The 7,500-nt window shown below is 41.0% G+C and overlaps 1 protein-coding gene across 2 annotated transcripts in view; it reads left to right on the plus strand.

Annotated features, from left to right (window-relative positions):
- chp (leucine rich repeat containing G protein-coupled receptor chaoptin) overlaps window positions 1-7,500 on the plus strand; it is a 679,434-nt gene that overhangs the window by 575,305 nt on the left and 96,629 nt on the right. The gene's annotated exons all lie outside the window — the stretch shown is intronic.

Below are 7,500 nucleotides of genomic sequence, written 5' to 3' on the forward strand. Positions count from 1 at the left end.
CTGGTTACTTCGGCCGCAGGGAAGACCTGATGACGTCAGAGCACGATCTCGGAACACCCTTCATTTAAGAGAGAGAGAGAGAGAGAGAGAGAGAGAGAGAGAGAGAGAGAGAGAGAGAGAGAGAGAGAGAGAGAGAGAGAGAGAGAGAGAGAGAGAGAGAGAGAGAGAGAGAGAGAGAGAGAGGGGGGGGTAATGGGTGAGCTTTGTGATCTTCGGGGACATTTCCCTCCACCCCACCCCACAAAAAAAAAAAAAAAAAAAAAAAAAAAATCCCAGGGACATAAAATCCTTTCCCAGTTCCACTCTCACCGCGAGGGCAGACTGACCCGATGATAGCCTGAGTAGAAACATTTCCACTACGCTTGTATTATGATCTCGTCACACAAATAAATAATAAAATAAATAAATTACTAGATCACACTGACAGAAGAAATCTCTTGATTAAGGATAAGAGGGCTTTATGAGGTCATAAGAACAAATTAAGAAAAATTACAGAAAGTGAAGAAATACAGTCTTCCATATAGAATCATAGATACTTGAAATGATAAAGCTTATATTAGAATGATACATTAATTCAAATCTAAATATGATATATGGAAATCAAGGATATAGTTTAAGTTGGAACTGTACATGAATTTGAGGTTTGGTATGATAAATTGGACAGAAGGAGACGGGACCCTACGAGCGTTGCTACAATTAGATAGATAAAGAAACACACACACATACACACACACACACACACACACACACACACACACACACACACACACACACACACTCACCGACAGGTCACTACGGTGGCCCGGGTTCGAATCCTGCCCAGGACTGAACTAATTTCAGTATCGCTGCGCTTCGAGTCGTTACTCCAACTTTCGTGGGCAGGGAGTTGGGGGTGTGTATGCGTGTAAGGTCACAGCATTACCCATAGATCGGTCATACGAGCTCTGAGCTCTCTTCCGGGAGGGAAATAGCTGTCGATCACGAGTCCAACACGTGATCCAAAGACCAAGTTGAATCACACATAAACACACACATACATACCCACACACACACATACCCACACAGACACACACACACATACATACACATATGCATACGTGCGACTTGCTTGAATATCAAAATAATTTCATGCAAAAATCACAAATTGAAACTTCAAAGCCTCTTTGATGGTCGGAGATCAATTTCCACTCAAAAAAAAAAATAATAATAATAATAATAATAATATAAAATAAAATAGAATAGAATAAAATAAAATAAATCAATCGCATTTCTTTATTTCTCAAAATCGTGAGCTCATACACTTAGATTAACTCGGCGATTCTTAACTGTTTCCAAGCGTCCTAATAAGAACCAATAGGTCTGATGCTGTTTGCATCTCCTTTGTTGTTCTACTCAAACCCCCCCCCATTCCCCTCCTCCCCGATCACCACCTCTACGACTCCACCACTTCGGGGAGGGGGAGGAGGGGGAGGGGGAGGAGGGGAGGGGGAGGGGAGGAGTTGAGAATAGTGTTCCTCCAAGGATAGAAACGCTGGATATGGACAACGAATTACAAATATAAAATTGCATGCCGGGCGCTCCTTTGTGTAAGGACGGCAATTTAAATAAAATTATCGATAATAAAGTGTGGATAAAGTGTTAAACGACAGAGGCTTTTTGGCATTGTCGATGACGGCAGCTAAATTAAAAGTGTACAGGATTTGTTCTTCCTTGAATAAAATCGCCTGGCGGCAGCAAAGTGACGCAATACATAGTATAGTGTGTGTGTGTGACCAACCATGGCCTTTGGATCACGTGTTGGACTCGTGATCGACAGTTATTAAACTCCTGGATGAGAGCTCAGATCTCGTATGACCGATCTATGGGTAATTCTGTGACCTTACACGCACACACACACCCAACTCCCCGGCCACGAGAGTCGGAGTAACAACCCGCAGCGCAGCGATACTGAAATTATTTCAGTCCTGTGTGTGAGTGAGTGTGTGTGTGTGTGTGTGTGTGTGTGTGTGTGTGTGTGTGTGTGTGTGTGTGTGTGTGTGTGTGTTTGTGTGTGTGTGTGCGTGTGTCAAACACGAACAAAATTATAAACAACAAATATCTATACATACATAGATACATAAATAAAGGCCGCTTACATAAAGGATTCGAACTGACTTAACGTGACCCAATCTTTCCTTCATGTAGTCTACAAACCGACGACATGACGTCACGGAGCGCTTTCGACCGCAAAGCGGAGACGTTCACGTAATTACACAGATAGACAGACAGACAGACACCGCCAAGGCATCATCCGCAGACAGTGATGTCCGTCTGAGATAAGCGAGGGCCGGGCCAGCAGGCAAGCAGGCCAGCAGGCAAGCAGGCAAAGTGAGCACATGACACAATGATGGATCAATCCCGTGAGACGGAGGACCAAGAGGAGGAGGGGGAGGGGAAGGAGGAGGGGGGAGAAGGAGGAGGGAGAAGGGGAAGAAGGAGGGGGAGGGGAAGGAGGAGGGAGCAAGGGAGGGAGGAAGGGAAGGGGGAGGGGAAGGAGGAGGAACAGAAATAGGAGATGAATATGGAGGAGAAAGAAGAGGTGGAGGAAGAGGAGGAGGAGGAGGAGGAGGAGGAGGGGGAGAAGGAGGAGGGAGAGGAACGGGAGGAGACAGAGAAGTAGAAGGGGGAGATGAGGGGAGGAGGAGGAAGAAAATGAGAGGAGATAAAGGAGAAGGAGGAACAGAAATAAGAGGAGATGAAGATGAAAAAGGAGGAGTAGGCAGAGGAGGAAGAGGAAGAAGAAGAGGAAGAAGAAGAGGAAGGATAGGGGGAAGAGGAGGGGAAAGAGGAGGTGAGGAGGTGAAGGAGATGGAGACGAAGAAGGAGGAGGAGGAAGTAGAGGAGGAGGAAGAGGATGGATAGGAGGAGGAGGAGGAGGAGAAGAAGGAAGAGGAGGAGAAGAAGGAGGATGAAGAGGAGGAGAAGAAGGAGGAGGAAGAAGAAGAGAAGAAGGAGATGGAGATTAAGAAGAAGGAGAAGGAGGAGGAGGTAGAGGAGGAGGAAGAGGATGGATAGGAGGAGGAGGAGGAGAAGGAGGAAGAGGAGGAGAAAAAGGAGGATGAAGAGGAGAAGAAGGAGGAGGAAGAAGAGGAGGAGAAGGAGATGGAGATGAAGATGGAGGAATAGAAGGTAGAGGAGGAGGAAGAAGATGGATAGGAGGAGGAGGAGGAGAAGGAGGAAGAGGAGGAGGAGAAGAAGGGGAATGAAGAGGACGAGAAGGAGATAGAGATGAAGAAGGAGGAGGTAGAGGAGGAAGAGGATGGATAGGAGGAGGAGGAGGAGGAGGAAGAGGGGGAGAAGGAGGAGGAAGAGGAGGAGGAAGAAGAGGAGGAGGAGGAGGAAGAGTAGGAAGAGGAGAGGAGAAGAAAGAGGAGGAGATGAGGGAAGAGGAGAGGAGGAGGCGGAGGAACAGGAGGAGGAGGAGGAACAGGAGGGGAGAAGGAAGAGATGATGTGGGAAGAGGAGAGGAGGAGGAGGAGGAAGAGGAGGAGGAGGAGGAAGAGGAGGAGGAAGAAGATGAGGAGGTGGTGGTGGGGGGTATGGTCTCTTCAGGTGAAATGCTGTAATATCTCCCGAAAGAGAACATTTACGACGACAACGATGACGTCATCGTATGACGTCACCGTTCCCGCTATATTTTTTTTCTCGCAATTATTCATTTATTTATTGACTTGTTTTTTTTATGTTTTATTACGGTTGGGAAAATGTTTTTGTCACAATTATTCGTTTATTTATTTATTTTTTCCTAAGTTTTAGTACGGTTAGGAAAATCAGTTTCTCTTAAATTTCCGATTTCGTAAAGTCTTGGTTGTATCTCGTTGCGATGTCCCAAGAAAAATACTGTTGTACTGTCTTTACTGAATTGTCATTATTAGAAAAAAGATAAAAATTATCAAATAAAATGAGAAGTATTAACAATTATTTAGATTAAAAATTGTCGAAATGTCATTATGGCTGTCATTATAAAAACAAAAAGTTATCAAAATTATTTAGATAAAAAATATTATAAATAATTTTAAAAATGTACTGTCATTTGTAAACTGTCATTATTGAATGACCAAGGACATTTTTATACAACATATAGATAAAAAATAATAATTTATTTCTCCAAATATTCTTAAGTCTTGCGTAAGCCATAGATTCTATTTTTTATGATGATGGTTATTTTTTTTTTTAATTTTGTTAAATATACACGTGTTCATAATTATTAATCTACTGTCCATGTGTATTGTTGTTGTTAAGTCCCGTGTTTTACCAGCGCCTCTAACCCATGGAAATAATATTCCATTGGCAAATCATGCTATAGTCTGAAGTCTTTAACGAATATAAAACCATGTAAAGAAAAAGAGAGAAATAAGGAAAAATTATAAAAAGAAAATAAAGAGGAGAGAGTAACGATATTTTCCAGTCGTCTTTTCCCTCCATTGACGCTCAACTCCGAGAGCTAACATTTGGGAGACTGTCAAGCCAGAAATCCCTTCGGATGGACGAAGTTGAAAACAAAAAGGAATTCAAATCACGAAAGAGGAGGACCAGAAGGGAAGCTGACAACTCACTGATGGCGGTAATAGTCGTCGAAATATCTTATAAAAAAAAAAAAAAAAAAAAAAAAAGGCAGGATGTCTAAGCAGGCAGGCGGTAATAGTCGTCGAAATATCTAAAAAAAAAAAAAAAAAAAAAAAAAAGGAATAGGAGAAGGATAGGCAGGATGTCTAAGCAGGCAGGCAAGCAAGCAGGCAGGCAAGCAAGCAGGCAGGCAAGCAAGCAGGCAGGCAAGCAAGCAGGCAGGAAAGCAGGCAGTCCTCTTTTACAAGAGAAACGTAGGGATCTTAACGGAGCGGCGAGTCTGTGGGACTGCTTCATGGCGAACGGGATTAAAGATTATTTCGGGACAATTTTGCTTCCTTCCTCCTTCTCCTGATGCACGGAGGAGCTAATTGGGGACATAAAAGACGAATGTATAAAAGATGAAGGTAAAAGAGCGACAGAGTCAAGTCTTGACCTACATTCTTTTTTTTTTTTTACATTTTTCTTTCTGTTATGTATGTGGATATTTCTTATATTTCATTTTTTTTTTCTTTCTGTAATATATGTGGATTTTTTTCTTCAGATTTTTATATCTTTCATAGTTTGTCTGACTACAGACGGATATTTTTCTTGTCAATGGCAGTTGAGATCCAATTCAGTTCTTGATGATTTTTTTTTTTTACTTTTCTTTTTTCGTTTCTGTAATGTATGTGGATATTTTTTTACATTATCTTATATCTTTCATATTTTATCTGACTACAGAAGGAATATTTTCTTGTCCCATGACAATTGAAATACGTTTTATTCTTGATGAAAGGAGGAGGAGGAGGGGGAGGAGGAAGAGGAGGAGGAGGAGGAGAAGAAGAAGAAGAAGGAAACAAAGAAGAAGGAAAGAAGAAGATGAAGAAGAAGAAGAAGAAGAAGAAGAAGAAAGAAAAAGAAAGAAGAAGAAGAAGAAGAAAAAGAAGAAGGAAAGAAGAAGAAGAAGAAGAAGAAGAAGAAGAAGAAGAAGAAGAAGAAGAAGGAAAGAAGAAGAAGAAGAAGAAGAAGAAGAAGAAGAAGGAAAGAAATAAAAAGGAAAGAAAGAAGAAGAAGAAGAAGAAGAAGAAGAAGAAGAAGGAAGGAAAGAAGAAGGAAAGAAAGAAGAAGAAGAAGAAGAAGAAAAGAGGAAGAAGGAAAGAAAAAGAAGAAGGAAAGAAGAAGAAGAAGAAAAAAAAACGAAAAAAGGACACCAGATATTCGTGAATGATCCTTTGTGAACACTCCACTGTTCATCATCTGAACAGGAGAACAAATAACAATAAATCCCGCTGAGAGAGAAAAGTTGTCGACTGTGTCAAGCAGCTTCAGTAAGTGCACCATGGCACATTCAGATGTCAGGAAACTTAAGGAAAGATATACTTTACCAACCCGTTTAGAAACGTTATTAACCCGTTTAGAAACGTTATTAACCCATTTAGAAACGTTATTAGCCCATTTAGAAACGTTATTAACACTTTAGAAATGTTATTAACCCATACAAAAAACATTATTAACCCGTTTAGAAACGTTATTAACCCGTTTAAAACGTTATTAACCCGTTCAGAAACGTTATTAACCCATTTAGAAACGTTATTAACCCGTTTAGAAACGTTATTAACTCGTTTACAACGATCATAAACGTTGATTAGATTGATGTAACGAGTACAACTTTGATGCTAACCTTCAATGAAAATCATATCTTACGTCATTGTAACCTTGACCTCTGGACTAGATCTAAGATAATTAATTAATCTTGTTAATTCCTGGAATCGTCTTTATAAGGTACAATATTATGGTTATGATCAAAGCAAGTTAAAAAGCCAAAACGTACGTGACAACATTACAGACAGACAGACAGACAGACGTGCGTGACAATGTTACAGACAGATTGGTATGACAACGTTACAGACAGACAGACAGACGTGCGTGACAATGTTACAGACAGACAGATGTGTATGACAACGTTACAGACAGACAAACAGGCAGACAGACAGACAGACAGACGTGCGTGACAATGTTACAGACAGAGAGATGTGTATGACAACGTTCCAGACAGACAGGCAGACGTGCGTGACAATGCTACACACAGAGAGATGTGTATGACAACGTTACAGACAGACAGACAAAAGTCTAACTGAAGTAATATAGTTGTCTAAAGTAATATTTTCAACAACTAATACTAAATAAAATCAACATTTTTATATATTATTCCAAAGCTGATACCAGAGAGGCAGTGGTCATTAACGATAAGACGATTCAAATGATCTAGTTTCATCATTTATGTGCCCTGGTCTCCCATTCGCCTAGTTGCGGGTTCGAATCCCGCACTCCTCTCCAATTCCCAGCACTGATTGTCACCTGCCCGAACAGTCCCTGAAGCGAGTATATAAGGCAAAGGTGACGGCTTCGGCCGCAGCTACTCATCGCCTCCTGGCGTATGCTCTTCACCACTAGCGCTTCTTTCCCAAGTCATTCACAAACTCACTTTGATTAGGACGACTTATTCTTTGTTGATTTTAAACAAGTTCATGGCCATCTCTTTTCCAAACAGATGTTCATATGAACATATGAACATAAGAATGGAGGGGATTACAAGAGACCATATGGCCTACACTAGGCAGTTCCATGTCCCTTACCACCTGTCATCCCCCATCCATAAAGTTATCTCATCATCTCTTAAAACAATCAATTATCTCAGAGTTCGCTAGATGGTTACCAAGTCTATTCCATTCGTTAACCACTCCATTGGTAAACAAGTTATTGTCTGTTTCCTTCTTAAAACTAAATTTGTCCAATTTAAATCCATTACTACAAGTCCTTCCCTGTTGTCTTAATATGATGACCTTACCTGCATCTCCACTTTACTAAAGTGTCGTTTCAGGGATTTATTTTCTTGAAGGAGATTTCATAAAA

This window comes from Oratosquilla oratoria, chromosome 31 (genome assembly GCF_046742065.1).
Source record: "Oratosquilla oratoria isolate Oo_2021 chromosome 31, ASM4674206v1, whole genome shotgun sequence".
Classification (NCBI taxonomy): domain Eukaryota; kingdom Metazoa; phylum Arthropoda; class Malacostraca; order Stomatopoda; family Squillidae; genus Oratosquilla; species Oratosquilla oratoria.